Genomic DNA, 21,451 nt, shown 5'->3' with positions numbered 1-21,451 from the left:
CACTCTCCACTGGCACCGACCACTCTCCCCTGGTACCGACCACTCTCCCCTGGTACCACTCTCCCCTGGCACCGACCACTCTCCCCTGGTACCACTCTCCCACTGACACCGACCACTCTCCCCTGGTACCACTCTCCCACTGACACCGACCACTCTCCACTGGCACCGACCACTCTCCCCTGGCACCGACCACTCTCCCCTGGTACCACTCTCCCACTGACACCGACCACTCTCCCCTGGTACCACTCTCCCCTGGCACCGACCACTCTCCACTGGCACCGACCACTCTCCACTGGCACCGACCACTCTCCCCTGGCACCGACCGCTCTCCCCTGTAGGGTTGCCAACTTCCTCACTCCCAAATACGGGACATGGTGACGTCACCACCCCGCGCCCCACGTGACCTCAGCCAGCCAGCAGCCACGTGCTCCCACTCCACCAATGGCTACGTAACCCGCCTCCCGGCCCGGGCGGCTGCCATTTGTGGAGTGGGAGCAGGTGGCCACTGGCTGGGTGAGGTCACGTGGGGCGTGGGGCGGTGACATCACCCTTTGTCCCTTATTTGGTAGTGAGGAAGTTGGCAACCCTACCAATACGGGACAAGAGCGGTCCCGTACGGGACAAACTAATTTAGCCCAAAATACGGGATGTCCTGGCTAATACGAGACAGTTGGCAACCCTATTCCCATGGCACCGACCACTCTCCTCTGGCGCTGACCACTCTCCCCTGGCACCGACCACTCTCCCCTGGCACCGACCACTCTCCCCTGGCACCGACCACTCTCCCCTGGCACCGACCACTCTCCCCTGGCACTGACCACTCTCCCCTGGCACTGACCACTCTCCCCTGGCACCGACCACTCTCCACTGGCACTGACCACTCTCTGCAAACATTTGCCCTGCAAATCGCTTTTAAAGTTTCACCTTCTCATCTTAAAACTATGCCCTCTAGTATTTGACATTTCCACCCTCAGAGAAAGACTATTTATCCCATCTACACATATTATAATTCTATTTGCTTCTGTCTCTCCAGAGAAAACAATTCCACTTTGTCTAACCTCCCTTTACAGCTAAGACACTCAAAAGCAGGAAACATCCTGTTGAGCCTCTTCTAGATCCTATCTAAAGTCTCCACATCCTTCTTGTGGTGTGGCAAACAAGACCGATGCTTAATACTCCAAATATAGCCAAAAAGATGTTTTATACAGCTGCCAAACTTGATATCTAATGCCCTGACCGATGAAGACAAGCATGTTGTGCACGTACTTTGCCATCCTATGCACTTCTGTTGCCACTTTCATGGAGCTGTGGACTTGCAATCCATGGCTCTTCTTTACACTAATGCTCCCTGGGGCCCTGCCAGTTTACAGTTGATTCCAGGTTCACATAACATGCAGATGACTTGATGTCATTGGGTCCATATTTATTTTATCTGACAAATTATAAATTTGTTAAAATTTCAAAGGACAATCATATCAGTGATTCCTTTAGATGAAACACTTCTTATTACGTTCCATGTTTGCCTTACATGGGCCTTCAAGAACCATCTATAACGCAAACAATCATAATTCTGGCCCCAGGATGAGACTTTGAGCATGTCAGGGATGATCCACTCACAAACAATATAAAATGTAGACCATAATATCCCGTGGTGCTGCTGCCCTCATCTACAATACCTTCCATGTGGCCCCCAAGCCTCCTGCATCTTCAAGTAATTCAGCCGATTTCTTTGCTAATCAATATTTCATCCACAAAATATGATGGATCCCATTAGTTGAATTTGATTTAGTACCCACTTAAATCTTCAACTGCAAAAGCCACTGAGAAGCAGCTTGTATGTTTGCCACTCCATTACAAATCTCTGCATGACCTGTCCTTGGCCTCTTCTCTTGTGCACACCACCTCCTTAATGATATCATCAACCAGCATTGGCTCAGCTTCACTTCTGTGCTGGTAGTGCCCTGCTCTCTTATCCAGGCCGCTTCTCCTGGGCCTCTGTGGTTTCAGAGACGTGATCTAAGATCTGCAGTCGAACACTGAGGATTCAGAGATGATGACTTTAACCCCTGCCCTGTTACTGGTTCCCTGTTATTGATCACAACTCTTAGTCATAGGAACAAATCCATTGTAACCGTGGTCTCTGATCAATCTCAATCTCTTGGAGGATATTCACCTCCTCAATTTATTATGTATTCAAGAGGACCCTCTACAGCCAGGAGATATGATTATTTTGCTAATAGCGCTAGACGCTATAACAACATTTAAAAGACATTTGGGCAGATACATGCATGAGAAAGGTTTAGAGGGATATGGGCTAAATGCAGACAGGTTGGGAACGTTGGGCCAAAGGGGCTGTTTCGTGCTGTAGGACTATGATAGTAATCACAACTTAATTTCAGCCACTCTCTTGACAAGTCAATGAGTGAATGATACCAATGCCTACATTAGATTCAGTTTGGGCATTTAAAGGTAAAATGTAACTCATTCAGAAATGCCAAGAGACAATACCAGGACAAAATGGAGTCTAATCACTTGCACACCCACCAACCATGGCAAGGCCTGAATCCTATAGTCAGGCAGCATCGCTGGTGACAGTGCGGCCTGCCCTGATGAACAATACATTCTCTGCTCAATTTGAGCAGAAGGCCAATAAGGCAATAGAGTGTTCCTTTTCCCAGGGTCCCTGTTGTGGAAGGCAGATTGGCCTTCCTGAGGGTGAACCCATGGAATGAACTGGCCTGGGTGGAGACCTCGTGCATTAATGACCACCTTCCAATGGCCTTGATATCCACCACAATGAAGTGCTTCAAGAGGCTGGTTATGGCACACATTACCAAGCAACCTTGATCCACTGCAATTAACCTTCCCCTACAACAGCTTCATCCAAGACCACAAGAAATTGCAGAGTTGTAGACGTAGCCTTGACACAAACCATTACATTGTTCACATTGATTCCTTCACATTGACTCCACCTGCACTTCACGCAGCCTCGGCAAGGCCACCAACACACTGAAGGACCAGTCTCACCCTGGTCACTCCCTCTTCTCCCCTCTCCTATCAGGAAACAGGTAAAGAAGTTTGAAAATGCACACCTCAGATTCAGGGACAATTTCTTCCCACCTGTTATCAGGCAACTGAACCATCTTCTCACCAGCTAGAATGTGGTCCCGACCTCCAATATATCTCATTGGGGACCTCTGAACTATCTTCAAGCGGCTGTTATCTTGCACTAAATGCACCCTCTATCCCTTATCTGTGCACGTATGGATGGCTTGATTATTATCATGTACAGTTTTTTTGACTGGATAGTGCCCAACAAAAAGCTTCTCACTATACCTCGGTGTGACATGATAAACTATGTTTTAGTCGATTCTGGAGAAGCTATTCTGTAATGGAAGAGAAGAAATGAATAATGTATATATCTAGGGTGCACCAAACTCTCCGATACATTGCTGCATATTCCGCTGTAAGTTAGCCAGGCACAATCTTCCCTTGAAAAATCCCCATTCAATGTCCATAATTAATCCATGCATTTTTAAATGAAGATTTATACTCCCCCTTCAAACTGATCCCAATATCTTGCCTGCCGCTAGGGTTCAACTGACTGGTCTAGTAATTACGGTTTATCCCTTAATCCCTTTGTAAGTAACAGGACAATGTTGGCAGCCCTCCAATCTGCTGCATTATTACTTCAGTGAGAGAGAATGACACAGCTGCAGAGTCAGAAGCTCGGCAATTTCCTTTGCAGTTCCCGTGACCAGTCTGGGAGACATAGAAGCTTAATCCTCTCCAGCTTCCATGTGGAAAAATAGAATTTGTCATTTATTCAACAGTTATGAAATTAGTTCCTTACATATATCCCTTGATTCCACTAGCCCCCAGAGCTCTATCTAACTCTCTCTTAAATTCATCCAGTGATTTGGCTTCCACTGCCCTCTGTGGCAGAGAATTCCACAAATTCACAACTCTCTGGGTGAAAAAGTTCCTTCACACCTCAGTTTTAAATGGCCTCCCCTTTATTCTAAGACTGTGACTCCTGGTTCTGGACTCCCCAACATTGGGAACATTTTTCCTGCATCTAGCTTGTCCAGTCCTTTTATAATTTTATATGTCTCTGTAAGATCTCTGTAAGTGAATACAAGCCTAGTCTTTTCAATCTTTCCTCATATGACAGTCCGGCCATCCCAGGGATCAATCTCGTGAACCTACGCTGCACTGCCTCAATTACAAGGATGTCTTTCCTGAAATTAGGAGACCAAAACTGTACACAATACTCCAGATTTGGTCTTACCAGGGCCCTATACAACTGCAGAAGAAGATGTAGAATCAGTATGGACAGAACTGAGGAATTGTAAGGATAAAAAGACCCTAATGGGAGTTATCTACAGGTCCCCAAACAGTAACCTGGATGTTGGGTGCAAGTTGAATCAAGAATTAAAATTGGCATGTCGCAAACGTTACAGTGGTTATGGGAGATTTCAACATGCAGGTAGACCGGGAAAGTCAGCTTGGTAATGGACCCCAAGAAAGGGAGTTTGTGGAGTGCCTCCGAGATGGATTCTTAGAACAGCTTATACTGGAGCCGACCAGGGAGAAGGCAATTCTGGATTTAGTGTTGTGTAATGAACCGGATTTGATAAGGGAACTCAATGTGAAAGATCCATTAGGAGGTAGTAATCATAATATGATGTTTTAATCTACAATTTGAGACGGATAAGGGAAATTCGGAAGTGTCAGTATTGCAGTAGAGCAAGGGGGATTATGGAGGCATGACAGAAGAGCTGGCCAGAGTTGACTGGAAAGAGACCCTAGCAGGGATGACGGTGGAACTGCAATGGCAGGTATTTCTGGGAATAATACAGAAGGTGCAGGATCAGTTCATTCCAAAGAGGAAGAAAGATTCTAAGGGGAGTAAGAGGCGACCTTGGCTGACAAGGGAAGTCAAGGACAGTATAAAAATAAAAGGGAAGCCGTATAACATAGCAAAGATGAGTGGGAAGCCAGAGGAGTTGGACTCTTTTAAAGAGCAACAGAAGATAACTAAAAAGGCAATACGGGGAGAAAAGATGAGGTACGAAGGTAAGCTAGCCAAGAATATAAAGGACGATAGTAAAAGCTTCTTTAGGTATGTGAAGAGGAAACAAATAGTTAAGACATATAAGAAAATAACTGCAGATGCTGGTGCAAATGTGGGTCCCTTGAAGGCAGAAGCAGGTGAATTTATTATGGGGAACAAGGAAATGGCAGACGAGTTGAACAGGTACTTTGGATCTGTCTTCACTAAGGAAGACACAAACAATCTCCCAGATGTACTAGTGGACAGAGGACCCAGGGAGGAACTGAAGGAAATTCACTTTAGGCAGGAAATGATGTTGGGTAGATTGATGGAACTGTAGGCTGATAAATCCCCAGGGCCTGATGGTCTGCATCCCAGGGTACTTAAGGAAGTAGCTCCAGAAATCGTGGATGCATTGGTGATCATTTTCCAATGTTCTATAGGTTCAGGATCAGTTCCCGTGGATTGGAGGGTAATTAATGTTATCCCTCTTTTTAAGAAAGGAGGGAGAGAGAAAACGGGAAATTATAGACCAGTTAGTCTGACATCAGTGGTGGGGAAGATGCTGGAGTCAATTATAAAAGACGAAATTGTGGAACATTTGGATAGCAGTAACAGGATCGTTCCGAGTCAACACGGATTTACGAATCATGCTTGACTAATCTTCTGGAATATTTTGAGGATGTAACTAGGAAAATGGACAAGGGAGAGCCGGTGGATGTAGTGTACCTGGTCTTTCAGAAAGCCTTTGATAAGGTCCCACATAGGAGATTAGTGGGCAAAATTAGAGCACGTGGTATTGGGGGTAGGGTACTAACATGGATAGAAAATTGGTTGGCAGACAGGAAACAAAGAGTGGGGATAAATGGGTCCCTTTCAGAATGGCAGGCAGTGACTAGTGGGGTACCGCAAAGCTCGGTGCTGGGACCACAGCTATTTACAATATACATTAATGACTTAGATGAAGGGATTAAAAGTAACATTAGCAAATTTGCAGATGACACAAAGCTCGGTGGCAGTGTGAACTGTGAGGAGAATGCAATGAGGATGCAGGGTGACTTGGACAGGTTGTGTGAGTGGGCGGATGCATGGCAGATGCAATTTAATGTGGATAAATGTGAGGTTATTCACTTTGGTGGTAAGAACAGGAAGGCAGATTATTATTTGAATGGTGTCAAATTAGGAAATGGGGAAGTACAAAGAGATCTGGGTGTCCTTGTTCATCAGTCACTGAAAGTAAGCATGCAGGTACAGCAGGCAGTGAAGAAAGCTAATGGCATGTTGGCCTTCATGACAAGAGAAGTTGAGTATAGGAGCAAAGAGGTCCTTCTGCAGTTGTACAGGGCCTTAGTGAGACCACACCTGGAGTACTGTGTGCAGTTTTGGTCTCCAAATTTGAGGAAGGACATTCTTGCTATTGAGAGAGTGCAGCGTAGTTTCACTAGGTTAATTCCCGGAATGGCGGGACGGTCATATGTTGAAAGACTGGAGTGACTGGGTTTGTGTACACTGGAATTTAGAAGGATGAGAAGGGATCTTATTGAAACATATAAGATTATTAAGGGTTGGACACGCTAGAGGCAGGAAACATGTTCCCAATGTTGGGGGAGTCCAGAACCAGGGGCCAAAGTTTAAGAATAAGGGGCAGGCCATTTAGAACGGAGATGAGGAAAAGCTTTTCCACTCATAGAGTTGCAAATCTGTGGAATTCTCTGCCGCAGAAGGCAGTTGAGGCCAATTCTCTGGATGCTTTCAAGAGGGAGTTAGATAGAGCTCTTAATGATAGCAGAGTCAGGGGGTATGGGGAGAAGGCAGGAACGGGGTACTGATTGAGAATGATCAACCATGATCACATTGAATGGCGGTACTGGCTCGAAGGGCCGTATGGCCTACTCCTGCACCTATTGTCTATTGTCTATTATGAGAGTTTAAATATGTGTAACCAATCATTCTCAACCTCATAGGCAAATTCTTCAGTTTCAGGAAGCAAAATATAAAATTTGATACATGCTGACAGTTAATAAGGTCAAAGTTTATTAGACTGCTGAGAGAACCAATTACAACATGCTTTCCTAACTCGTTTATTATTTACAGTCCATAAAATGCATATTATATGCCCATATGACTGTAGAAATGCTGCACCAGCTTGAAATATTAACAATTACGAGCAGATAAAAAGATTAAAAGCAGCAGCTAATGGAGACAATAGTTATACCCCTGAATTGTGCAGATTCACACCAAGGGTGGGGGGTATATCCAACCAGCTGCCAGAGCAACTGTGAAGGCAGACACAATCCCAAAGTTTAAAGGACATTAGGACAACCACATGGACAGAAAAGATCTTGAAAGATATGTGTCAAATACAGATAAATGGGACAAGCTCAGATTATTGGCGTGGACAAGTTAGGTGAAAGGGCTTGTTTCCAAGCTACATAACTCTATGGTGAATCTGGAGAACTATCTACTTCATTGGTGACCCTCGGACTATCCTTGATCAGACTTTGTGTGCAGGAAGGAACTGCAGATGCTGGTTTAAATTGAAGATAGACATAAAATGCTGGAGTAACTCAGCGGGACAGGCAGCATCTCTGGAGAGAAGGAATGGGTGACGTTTTGGGTCGAGACTCTTCTTCGGACTTTGCTGGCTTTACCTTGCACTAAACATTATTCCCTTATACACTGTAATGGCTCGATTGTAATTATGTATTGACTTTCTGATGACTGGTTAGCACGCAATAAAAGCTTTTCACTATACACGTGACATTAAACTGAACTGAACTGGAATTGTTAGAGAAGTCAGGCTTAACATTTGTAGAGGCAAAGGAAAGATGGGTCACAACCCAGAACATTCAAGCAACCCTTTGCTCCACAGATGCTGCCTGTCCCACAAACTTCCTCCAACAGTTTGTGTTGTGTAATTGGTGTTGAACTTCTGTAAAATATGCAATTGTTTAACTTCCAAACTAACGGAAAAATGTTAAGCATCTGTTACTTGCCAAATTTTGCTTTCCGACTGACTGCATGGTTACAGAGGTGTGGAAACACTCCTGGCAGGTCTTTACCTTTGGCATCATCTTTCATCAAGCGATGAATGATTGCAGTAATCTGGAGTCTAAAGGTGCCAGTGCCTAAATAGCATCTGAAAGGATTTAATCAAAGCAACTGCTAATAATGAAACATCTGTTTTCCATACACTTTGTGCTTAAATTAAAGTGTATAATTGAAAGGAAATTGTGATTGGCAATTCTTCATCTGCATTGTGCTGAGATGATTTAGGATTTTGCATTTCCAGTAACTGGCGCTACTGTGCGTGGATGTCGGGCACTCACAGTGATCCCAGTCAACATGAAACACGTGCTTGGTTACAGCAATGCAACACAAAACTGCCACAAGAAAACGGTGTGTGCCTCAACCAGGAGAGTTGGCTCCAAGGAGAAAAGCTGATCTGTTTGGATAAAATCATGAGAGGAATAGATCGGGTGGCACAGAATCTCTTGCTCGGCGTAGGAGAATCGAGGAACAGAGGACATAGGTTTAAGGTGAAGGGGAAAAGATTTAATAGGAATCTGAGAGACAACCTTTTCACACAAAGGGAGATGGAATGAGCTGCCAGAGAAGGTAGTTGAGGCTGTTTAAGAAACAGTTAGACAGGTACATGGAAAGGACAGGTTTGGAGGGATATGGACCAAACACAGGCAGGTGGGACACGTGTAGCTGGGACATGTTGGCTGGTGTGGGCAAGTTGGGCTGAAGGGCCTGTTTCCACGCTGTATCACTCTGTAACTCTATGATAATAGATTTAACGTGCACCAATGTTGGGGAATGTTGCAGAAAACACCAATAGATCCATTTCTGATCCTCAAATGGGACTGTGTTTTGCAAGTCAGGACTTATGCTTTTTTAATCTAAAATCCTGTCAGAATATCAGAAGACTGTTCTTCGCCCCAATACATTAGATTGAGGATTTTTTAATCAAATGGATGGTTTTATGTATAAATTCAGGTTGGTGTAATGTTTATATCAGTTTTTATTAATTGAAAGATTCTCTATATGCCATAAGTTCAACAACAGTTCAACAGAGCTTTATTTGTCATTCGGTACCAAGGTACCGAACGAAACTACATAGCAGTCACACACAAAAAAGAACACAAGACACATGACCCCAACACAAACGTCCATCACAGTGACTCCAAACACCCCCTCACTTTATGGATTATGAAATTAAATCACTAAACTATAACAGCAATGGTGGGAAACAAAAAGTAACTTTTGGAGTACTTAATTTAAAGAACTAAAGAAAGCACAATTGCCAGAATGCTGCTTAGTGTCAACCTTGACAAACAGAAACCTGGTTTAGATCAACGATGATCAAATTTAGGACTATTGCCAACAGGTTCTTCCTCAGATAGATACATGGACCGTCAGATAGGAGAGCCAAGTCAAAAATCCCAGGAATCCTATGAAACAGTCCAGTGCAGTTGTAGCGACCATAGAGAATGGTCCAGGTCGTCGAACCCTCGGATTGGCCAGCGAGGTCACGTGGGAACGCGACCATAGGGATTGGTCCAGAGAGCGACATCGCTGATTGGCCAGCGATGTCATGTGCGCGTTTGGCGCCCGATTGAGTCAGTTCGGCGAAGTCTTCAAGGAAGACAGTAAGTTTGTATTGGTTGTCCTTTACCTTGTTGTTTAACTCTGTATCCGAATATTGCGGCTGCAATAAACTGCTCTTACAACCAACAAGTTTCGGACTCGCCATATTGGTGACCCCGACGTGATCTGGACGATCACCGACTGAGCAGGAACCCGACGCCTCGTTGACGATGACCGAGCAGGGCACACCGGAGTCAAGCGCGGCAGGCGTTCATCTACCGTTGTTTTGGACGCACGCACCGCAAGCTTGGTTTATCCACGCCGAGGCTCAATTTCATATAAAGAAGGTGTCGGACGAATCCACGAAGTACTTCTACCTCGTCAGCGCTCTATCGCCGGACACAACCAAGCGCGTGATGCGGTTCATCGTGAATCCACCTGCGGAAAACAAGTACGAGGCCATGAAGAAAGTATTACTGCGAACCTTCGGGTTTAATAAGCATGGTGGTGCGGCAAAACTTCTGCACCTACCGGATCTTGGAGACCAACTGCCTTCCGTCCTCATGGCCGAAATGATGATGCTAGCCGGTGAGCATACGGATTGCCCTATGTTCGAGCAGGCATTCCGCGAGAAACTTCCCGAGGATGTCCGACTGCTGCTCACGGATTGTTCTTTTAAGGACCCCGAAGCATATGCAGCGAAAGCGGACGCGCTCATAGCGGCAAAAAACAAGGCGAGTGGTTTGATCAACAAAGTCTCGACATCAGTGACCACGCCACAGCGACGGCAAGATGGCGCCATGTCTCCCGCCAATTCTCAGAAAGCCCGCCAAAAAGATCCGCACAAGCGCGGCTGGTGCTATTATCACCTACGATGGGGTAACGAATCCCGCAACTGTCGTTTGCCTTGTACCTTCGCGGGAAATGCCTCGGCCGATCGTACATAGGGGCAGTTACGATTGGCCAGAACCGGCGCCTCTATGTCCATGATCGATTCACGGACACAGAATTTTTGGTAGACACGGGAGCCATCGTCAGCATAGTGCCGCCGACCGACCTCGAAACCAGATCGGGTAAGACAGGTCCCACCCTCATCGCGGTTAATGGCAGCCCAATTCGCACTTTCGGTACACGGAAGATGTCCCTTGTGTTAGGCCTCCGCACGTACGAATGGCCATTCATCATAGCCGACGTCAAACAAGCGATCCTGGGCGCAGATTTTCTCTGGGCTTTTTCACTGGTTCCTGATGTCCGCGGTAACGACCTCCGACCCTCCGCCGAAGATGAGCACGTCGCTCCGACAATCGCCTCCTCGCCCAGCCCTACTGTCCAGGCCGTCGTCGCGGCCCCCGACTCGTATGCTGCGATTCTGGCAGAGTTTCCGGAGCTGCTCGTCCAACGTTTTGACACGCCTTCGGCTAAGCACGGTGTGGTCCATCACATCCGCACCGAAGGCCCTCCCGTTTTCGCTCAGGCCAGGAGACTACCGCCAGACAAACTGGTGGTGGCAAGGGCGGAGTTCAGGAAAATGGAGGAAATGGGAATTGTCCGTCAGTCTGACAGCCCGTGGGCCTCGCCGTTACACATGGTCTCCAAAGCATCTGGGGGGTGGAGACCATGTGGCGATTATTGGCGTCTCAATGCTGTCACCACGGCTGATCGCTACCCCATACCGCACCTACAGGATTTTTCATCTGGGCTGGAAGGAGCGGTGGTGTTTTCCAAAATCGATTTGGTGCGAGGATACCATCAGATTCCGGTGCGACCGGAGGACATACAGAAAACTGCAACAATTACTCCGTTCGGGTTGTTTGAATGGTTGCGTATGCCTTTCGGTTTAAAGAACGCGGCACAGGCTTTCCAGCGACTGATGGACCGCGTGGGCCGGGGTTTACCGTTTTTGTTTATTTATTTAGACGACATCCTGGTAGCCAGCCCCTCCGTGCAGGAACACCAGGCCCATTTGCGGACCGTGTTCCAGCGGCTCCAAGACCACGGGCTCATAATCCAACCCTCCATATGTCAATTCGGCCTTCCTGCTCTTGATTTTCTAGGGCACAGAATTACCCCTGCCGGCGCCTCCCCTTTTCCCGAAAAGGTGGAGGCTATCCGGGCATTTCCTAGGCCCACCACAGTAAAAGAGCTACAGGAGTTCGTAGGCATGGTTAATTTCTACCATAGGTTCGTTCCGGCAGCTGCGCGAGTCATGCGCCCACTCTTCCAATGCCTTGCAGGGAATCCGGTAGAGTTGTTGTGGTCCCCGACCGCTGAGTCGGCTTTTACAGCAGCTAAGGCAGCTTTGGCAGACGCCACCATGTTGGTCCATCCGAGCCCCTCCGCCCCCACGGCCCTGACGGTTGACGCCTCTGACGTGGCGGTGGGCGGGGTTCTGGAGCAGCAGGTCGGTGGCCGTTGGCAGCCTTTAGCGTTTTTCAGCCGGCAACTAAATTCGGCCGAGCTGAAGTATAGCGCATTTGACCGAGAGCTTCTGGCTCTCTATTTAGCTGTTCGTCATTTCAGGTACTTCCTCGAGGGCCGCCCATTTGTGGCATTTACGGACCACAAGCCATTAACATTTGCTTTTTTGAAATTGTCTGACCCATGGTCGGCCCGCCAGCAGCGGCACCTGACTGCTATCTCCGAATTTACCACCGATGTCCGTCATGTCGCGGGTAAGCTTAATGCCGTTGCTGACGCCCTGTCTAGACCTGCTTTTCCCCCTATTTCGGCGGTGGACTGCGAAGTGGATCCCAAGGAGCTTGCGGAGGCACAGCTCCTAGCGGATACCGTTTCGGCTTACCGGTCCACCACTTCGGGATTGAAGTTGGCCCAGGTAGCTTGTGGGTCGGAGGGCACGAAAGTCTGGTGCGATGTTTCTCTTCCCCGTCCCAGGCCGGTAGTACCGCCCTCCCTTCAGCGCCGGGTTTTCGATGCCATTCATGGGCTGGCGCACCCGTCCATCCGCTCCACCTCTGCCTTGGTAGCAGCGAGGTTTGTCTGGCATGGCCTGCGGAAACAGGTAGCGGGGTGGGCACGTTCCTGCGTGCCCTGTCAGACCGCTAAAGTCCAGCGCCACGTCCAGCCCCCCGTACAGGATTTCGAGGTCCCGGCTGTTCGTTTTTTCCACATCCACGTGGATTTGGTCGGGCCTTTGCCTTCCTCCCGGGGCTACACCCACCTCCTCACGGTGGTGGATCGGTTCACCCGGTGGCCAGAGGCTTTCCCATTGTTTGATATTTCGTCAGCGTCTTGTGCTAGGACTTTGGCCCTTCATTGGGTAGCTCGTTTCGGAGTCCCGGCAGTTATTACCACTGACAGAGGGCCACAGTTCACTTCGTCCCTCTGGGCCGCGCTGGCAGAACTGTACGGGTCCAAGTTACAACCCACGACTGCATATCACCCCCAAGCAAATGGACTCGTAGAAAGGTTCCACCGCCAACTTAAGGCGTCCCTCAGTGCAAGGCTTGAAGGCCCGGACTGGGTAGACCAACTCCCTTGGGTTCTTTTGGGCATCCGGACTGCTCCTAAGCCAGATCTCGGTGCGTCGTCCGCAGAGCTAGTATATGGCTCGACACTTCGAGTACCCGGAGATCTGTTTCCGGACCCTTCAGACCTGCTGCCTACAGTCCCATCAGTGTTAGCATCTCTCCGGGAACGGGTGGGCTCCCTGGCTCCAGTTCCGACTTCACATCATGGGTGTCCCATGGTACATGAACCGTCTTCCCTGAAGGACTGTGAGTTTGTTTTTCTGCGTAAAGATGCCCATCGCGCCCCGTTGCAGAGGGTCTATCAAGGGCCGTTCCGGGTTTTACGTAAGGGAACGGCTACCTTCACCTTAGACATGTGCGGCAAGAGTGAGCTCGTCTCGGTGTCCCGGCTCAAACCTGCCCATTTGGACCCGGATCAACCAGTCCTGGTCGGTCAAACCCCTAAGAGAGGCCGACCTCCGTTAGTTCCGCTCAGTACGGGACCCCCCGTTCCGACAGTTCCTCCAGGACCCCCCATTCCGGCAGTCCCTCCAGGACCCCCAGTTCCGGTAGTTCCTCCAGAACCTCTCCTTCCGGCTGTTCCGCCAAGTCCGGAACCTCCGGCTCCTGTGGTTCAGGCTGTCCCTCTCCGTACTCGTTATGGTCGTGAAATCCGGCTCCCTGCTAGGTTCCGCACCTCGGGTTCTGGGGGGGGTCATGTAGCGACCATAGAGAATGGTCCAGGTCGTCGAACCCTCGGATTGGCCAGCGAGGTCACGTGGGAACGCGACCATAGGGATTGGTCCAGAGAGCGACATCGCTGATTGGCCAGCGATGTCATGTGCGCGTTTGGCGCCCGATTGAGTCAGTTCGGCGAAGTCTTCAAGGAAGACAGTAAGTTTGTATTGGTTGTCCTTTACCTTGTTGTTTAACTCTGTATCCGAATATTGCGGCTGCAATAAACTCCTCTTACAACCAACAAGTTTCGGACTCGCCATACAGTCATCATAGCAGTTTTCAAGATGGATGGGTTAGAAGTTACATGAATAACTTTCCTCAAAAGTGGCCACCTTACGGTTTCTGTTTATAATCTATGTAAGTATGCCTCTACGAACTTAACACATCTCTGTACTAGATGCTGCTTTAACTGAGATTTGCATCTCCATAAAAGTTACATGTGGTTAGCAACATATAATCAACAAGAAACATTGTCTTTTTGACCAAGTGCTGGAGTAACGTGGTGTGTCAGGCGGCATCTCTGGAGAATGAGGATAGGTAGTGTTTCAGGGCGGGGTCCTTTTGGGGGAATGGGGGAGGAGGGGAGAAAGCTGAAAGAGAGGAGGGTGGACAAAGCCTGGCAAGTAATAGATCGATACAGGGGGAGTTTTCTTTTTAATAGGCAGATGGTTGGACTTAGGCCAGAGATGAACAGACAGACGGTGTGAGATAAAAGGATTGAAGAGTTGCAGATTTCTGACTCCAAGCAGCTCCTAGTAGATTGGGAATAGGGAGTGATGTCATTCTCTTCATCTACTGAATGTGTAAAATCATTTGTTTATGTAAAACACTTTATGGGGAAGTTGAACATGAGCTACAGTATGTGTAGGAAGGAACTGCAGATGCTGGTTTAAACCGAAGATAGATACAAAATGCTGGAATAACTCAGCGGGACAGGCAGCATCTCTGGAGAGTAGGAATTGTAAGGGGTTTCTGCGCCGAGCTTTCGCCCGACCTAAGGTCCCCGTGCCTTGCTCTGATCCCTTGACCAGGAAGTGCACACTGGTTTCCCCGTGAGTGGTTCGACCCACTCACCCCTTACGGTTCTAGACACTGGACTTAGATGCAGGAGCGTTTATAGTGCAGAAAAATTCAACCAGACCAGATTTGAAAACCAGGGTTTAAATGAAAAGGCTTTTATTCAGCACTTGGGACTATTGTCCATGAATACTTATACAGTTCTATAATACATGTCTATAAAACACATACCGAATCACACGAATACTTATAACTATGAATCATAAAACACACAGTTCTATAAGACATATACACGACTGTAAGATGGGGAACGTACGACGCATCGCAAAATTGACCAACACACACTTCTTTACACACCCAACGTTTATTCAAACCACCCTCCCCTCTACACTAAACTATGTCCAGGATATGCAAGATCTGGGTACATGCTCACCATGGGGCTATTACTGGGGTTACTGGCTGTTCGTGCTGCAGTATTTCTCCTCGAGTTGCGTGCCTGTTCCTCTCTCTTGCATCCGTTCTTCTTGCCTGTCTTTTCTTCCTCCTGCATTCGTTTTCCTGCCTGCTTGCGTTCCCTGCAGGTTTTCTTCTCGAGTTGACTTAACTTAACTCAACCAGTATTTCTTCTTGAGTTTAAAACCCAAAAGTCGTGGCCAGTTATACTGTTTCTGACCCGTCCTATCTCCCACCAGATCTTGGAATCTCTTTGTTCAAAAAGATATGTATGAGGTTTTCTTCTGATCTGCGCTTATGTTCGGGGATACCGGGGATGGCCAGAAGGTGTAAATTGGGATTTCATTGTGAGGTGATGGGTGTTAACTGGTTTCCCATCACCTACCAGGTAGTTTTCTATGGGCTATTGTGCCCCCTCACTGAGATGAACTGTTTAGGTCGGCTTGGGGCATTGTGAGTATGCTGATGTCAGCGCCCCAGTGTCTGGACTCCGACCTGGTTTCGTAGGTTTCTGCATGGCCAATACCCATCCTTTGTTCTGGCCATGGCTTTGCAGAAAACCTAGAGACTGGGATGTAAGGTTTTTACCTTTTTTGTGGCTGGTCACGAGGTCCTGCGGCCATTTTAGGACCCACAGATTGTGACATCCTTTCGTAAACTGACTGCAGCCTTTCTCCGCTATCAGCCCCAGTCTCCCGTTTAAAATGTCCAAACTGCAGCTCTTTGGTTTTGTGTTGATTTCAGAATGAGGGAAAACTTCTCAAATCTTACAGTCCCTCCTGTTGATTTGCATAACCCCAGCTTATCGAATCAATTAAATAATGTGGTTGAGCAATGTTTTCCCGATTCTCCATATCCAGACCCCTGAGGTTTTAACTAAACTAGTGTTTCATTGCGAACGTACAGTCCCCATCTCTTAGGCTGACCTTTACTGCCCGTGTCCCGGGCAAAACTATATTACAAGTATGTACATTTTCATGTCGGACATATACACCTACACCTTGTCCCAGGCCGATGCCTCCGCCATCCTCCTACTGGTGTCAGCTGTAATGTAGGACACGAAAACAACACAACAGCAAAACGATACATTTTGTACATTTCTTCACAATCACTCTTGATACAAATTTGAAGAAAACAATACAAAAAACACAGTTTATACAAATTTTAAAGGGGACAATATAAAACACAGTCTACTCGGTGTGGAGGGGGGCACGTCCTCCTAGCAGCTTGCGGCTGGGTCCTGCTCGCCCACCCGCACGTAACGGTCTCTCCATTCTCCTTGATATACCCGGTAAGTCTTTCAGTTTCCCTGGGGCACCACTCCGGCAACCGCACCTCGGTGAGGTTTAAAATCACCGAGGCTACCGCGTAGTGCACCCCCTGGTACAATACCTGGTCAGTCAGTATCAGTACCAGGCCATTCCCGGGCCCCTTAGTGGTTTTTGGGCACTCACCCTCCTGTGCTACTGCCAGCGGAACTGTGGGAGGTGTCATGCGTGGTCTGGTGATGAGTTCAGTGGCGTTTACCGGGATCGGGGAAAGGGGGACCCCACAAGCCCGCGAGCTAACATCCCACCTCATCCCCTTACCGTCATCCTGCCACTGTCTTTGAAAAAAATATGCTGTTGCCCGTGGGGCAACGATACCTTGAACCCCACATACACATATAAATCCCCTCATCCGGTTCCCACCATTTGTCCCAACACACACTCAACTGTTCTTTAGTCCCAGAAATAGTTCTGTGAGTGTTGTTGTTAAGTCTCTCCCACTCAACAGTGGAGTTGGCCATTGTCCTGCTCATTTTCCTCAGCCACCACCGCCTGCTCGCGGGGACCTTCCCCGTGCATACCAGGCAGATCCTTTTGCCAACGGTGGCGCTGATCTTTTGGGCGATGATCTTGATTCTCGGGCACAATAATGAAGAGTCCCGATAAGCAAAACCTGGGGCGCTGGAATACTCTGAAGAGTTCGATCCCAGCCACCCCGGCCACCGGCCTTCATGGAAGTAAACTGCGGTCTCCTCCGCTTCTCTCCTTCCAGTCCCATCGGTCGCGATGGGAGCCGTGTCCCCGGAGCAGCCGTAGATGATGATGTCCTTGGTGTGGCCCCGATAGGTCCACCCACATCCGATCGCCGTGGCAAAGATCCACCATACGAGTGCCTCCTTCCACTCCAGAAAACAGATAAAGAAGAATGGTATAGCCAGCCTCTTGGGGAGCGCTTGGCTTTGTTAAACGCCTCTGCGGGCGGGTCTCTTGACCCCCAGCCTGCACCCCACACCCACACATCCTGGACGCATCAACTTTATTTAAACGCTAACTATCCCCACAAAACTTATCCAAAATACTTAAACTTATCTAAAATACCTATCCTTATCTATATTACCTAAAATATCTATATCTATAATAGCTTATCCTTATCTAAATTTACCAAAAATATAATACAGTGCCGCCTTCCCAGGGCGGCTCAGCTAATCCCTGTCAGGGCTGCAGCGGGTCGTCTCCTGCGGCTGCACCACCATGTCTCCCACCTTTGATCCTCCGCAGCCTGTCGCTGCCTGGCGGGGGCTAGGTCCCCTCCGGGACGTAAGCTCCCTCCTCCCTACTTGGCTCCCGTACCTCGGGGCGTGATTGACTTCTGGCCAAAACTTCCTAAGTTGGGGTTTCCTGCTGGACCTACGGAGGATCACCTTAGGCAGTGCCCCCTGGACAGCCTGGCTGAGGACCGGTTCCTGCCGTGCCGCAGCTCGGGTACCCCCCGCAGCTGCCGACCCTGGCCCTGCCTCATCCAGCTCTGCCCCCTTGGTGCTGGGTATACCCGCGGCATCCGGCCTCACTCTACCTGTATCTACAGGTGGTGAGCCTTCGCTCGCTACCCCCGCCTTCCTGGTGCTTGAGTCGGGGACGTTACTGTCGTCCCCCTCCGACTCCTCTTCCTCCGTAATGGGATCCAGCCCCTGGTCGAGCTGATCAGGCTCTTCCTCACCTGAATCCCACCCAAAACGGGAGACCCTCCATTCCTGGAGAATGTCCTCCCCCCTCACGCAGGCAACCTTGCCTGTCTGCGTGACCTGCCTCATCCTTGGCTGTGAACGCGCGCCAGCCTGTTCCTTCCCTGTGAACCCCGCCAGTGCGAAAGGGACCCCCGAGGACAGGGGAGAGTCAAAGGGTTCCTCTGTGTGGACCACGGTGCATGAAGCCCCCGTGTCCAACAGATAACTGCCCCTTTGCCTCTCCACTACCATCTCCACAAGCGGTCTCTTCCACGCATCGTAGCGGAGAGGACACAGATAGGCAGGCTGCGTGGGCTGATGTCATTGGGGAATGTCCAGTGCCCCCCTCGCACCCGGGGAGCCGGTAGCGACTGCCACCTTCCCCTGTGCGGCCCTGAGGGACTGCATCACCTCGATCATCGTTTCGATGATCTCGGGCTTAACTGGGACCTCGGTGCGCTGGGTGGTGCCAACCCTATCTTCCTTGGTGTGGGCCCTGCAATCCTTCTGCCAGTGTCCCACCTTACCGCACCTGAAACACTTGGACTGTGCGGTAGGGTTACCCTCCTGTCGCCACTCCTTTTGGGCCAGTGCAGTAGCCTCCGCTACGTACACCTTCCCTTTTACTAACCGGGTGGTCGTACTCCGGGTATTCCTATACCCAACCGTGAGACGGTCCAAAACCGCCTCCTCCGTGCTATTTGTGGGATCAAACCAGGCTTTCGCCTGTTCCCTGACGGCCGCCAGGCTGTTTGACACCAAACATCGGAGCCACTGGGCTCTCCCATTCCCGGCCAGGTCATCCCGCGCGGGGACGTGCGGGCAACTACTCTGATATACTGTCCATAGTCGCGCCGCAAAAACTCTTGGGGGTTCTCCCTCCATCTGGAGGGTCTTCCCTAATCGGGCAAAAGGACCCTCATCCCCCACCCCCAAGACTTCCAGGACCTCGTCCCGCAGGAGATCGTAGGTCCTGGTCCCTCTTTTACTCTCGTCTGAGAGGCATTGGAGGATCGAGCTGTCCAGGGAGAACAGCAACATTTTCGCCCGTTCTCCCTCGTCGCAACCGTTGATTGCGGCGGTTTGCTCGATCTCCCTGAAATGTATTGAGGGGTCCCCTGATCCGGACAATTTTGTTACATGCCCAATCATAGCTCTTAACTGCTGGGAGTTGTGGGGCACCACGATCTCGCTCTGAATGGGTCCTGTGTCCCCATTCTCCATGGGGGGTCCCCGTCTGGTTTTCAGGACCGGGCACATGGGTGCCGGTGCCGAGTATTCTACCGGGAGCTCCTCTCTCTCTCTTTCCCCTACACTACCCCTTTCCCAGGATGCCTCGTAGCTAGGGGGATCGCGGAGTTTGGGGGCTGAAGCTACCATGGTCTTTCTAGGGATCGGAACCGGGACCTTCGCACCCGCTAGTGACTGGCCCGCTGGGGGGTTCATTAAACAAACCAGCCCGCTTGCTTTATTTAAAGCACTCCGCAGACCCTCTATCTCCTGCAGGCAGGCCCCGTGGTCGGCCCCTTCCGACCTGTCCTCCAAAACCATTTTATAGGCTGCCCTAACTCCCCTAAGTTTCTCTTCCTGGGTCTCCAGCTGGTGGCTCAGGGAAGCGCACTGCTCCCTGAGCTTGCCCTTACTGCGCATAGCCTCAGTGATCTGACACTCCATCAGCTCTACCCTGGCTTCGTGGCGTTTGGTCACGACCCGGCGCTCTTTGTTTAAAGAGTCCAGAGCCTCAATCAACTGGTTCCCACCCGCAGCCTTCTCCTCTACCTCCTCCTGAAGGTCCCTGATCTGGGCTGCCTGTGCCACAACCACGCGGTCCAAAAGCTGGACCTGCTTTTTATAGCAGGTCAGCCAGATCGCCTTCTCTACAGATTTCTTATGGGCTTTACTGGCCGTCCACCGGATCGCTGCATCCAGTGGGCGCTTGTCATCTAGTAACGCACACATCCATTGTTTGGTGATATTCACCTTACTAAACACATAGTCCGCAATGCGCTCGTCCATTATGTCCCTAGTTTTAAAATCCTTTTCTGGTACACTATCATCCTGCTGCCAGTGTCCCTTCGTGGTCGCCATTATCTGTAAGGGGTTTCTGCGCCGAGCTTTCGCCCGACCTAAGGTCCCCGTGCCTTGCTCTGATCCCTTGACCAGGCCGTGCACACAGGTTCCCCGTGAGTGGTTCGACCCACTCACCCCTTACGGTTCTAGACACTGGACTTAGATGCAGGAGCGTTTATAGTGCAGAAAAATTCAACCAGACCAGATTTGAAAACCAAGGTTTAAATGAAAAGGCTTTTATTCAGCACTTGGGACTATTGTCCATGAATACTTATACAGTTCTATAATACATGTCTATAAAACACATACCGAATCACACGAATACTTATAACTATGAATCATAAAACACACAGTTCTATAAGACATATACACGACTGTAAGATGGGGAACGTACGACACATCGCAAAATTGACCAACACACACTTCTTTACACACCCAACGTTTATTCAAACCACCCTCCCCTCTACACTAAACTATGTCCAGGATATGCAAGATCTGGGTACATGCTCACCATGGGGCTATTACTGGGGTTACTGGCTGTTCGTGCTGCAGTATTTCTCCTCGAGTTGCGTGCCTGTTCCTCTCTCTTGCATCCGTTCTTCTTGCCTGTCTTTTCTTCCTCCTGCATTCGTTTTCCTGCCTGCTTGCGTTCCCTGCAGGTTTTCTTCTCGAGTTGACTTAACTTAACTCAACCAGTATTTCTTCTTGAGTTTAAAACCCAAAAGTAGTGGCCAGTTATACTGTTTCTGACCCGTCCTATCTCCCGCCAGATCTTGGAATCTCTTTGTTCAAAAAGATATGTATGAGGTTTTCTTCTGATCTGCGCTTATGTTCGGGGATACCGGGGATGGCCAGAAGGTGTAAATTGGGATTTCATTGTGAGGTGATGGGTGTTAACTGGTTTCCCATCACCTACCAGGTAGTTTTCTATGGGCTATTGTGCCCCCTCACTGAGATGAACTGTTTAGGTCGGCTTGGGGCATTGTGAGTATGCTGATGTCAGCGCCCCAGTGTCTGGACTCCGACCTGGTTTCGTAGGTTTCTGCATGGCCAATACCCATCCTT

Source organism: Rhinoraja longicauda, chromosome 6, assembly GCF_053455715.1.
Source record: "Rhinoraja longicauda isolate Sanriku21f chromosome 6, sRhiLon1.1, whole genome shotgun sequence".
NCBI lineage: Eukaryota > Metazoa > Chordata > Chondrichthyes > Rajiformes > Arhynchobatidae > Rhinoraja > Rhinoraja longicauda.
This window is presented reverse-complemented; position numbering follows the sequence as displayed.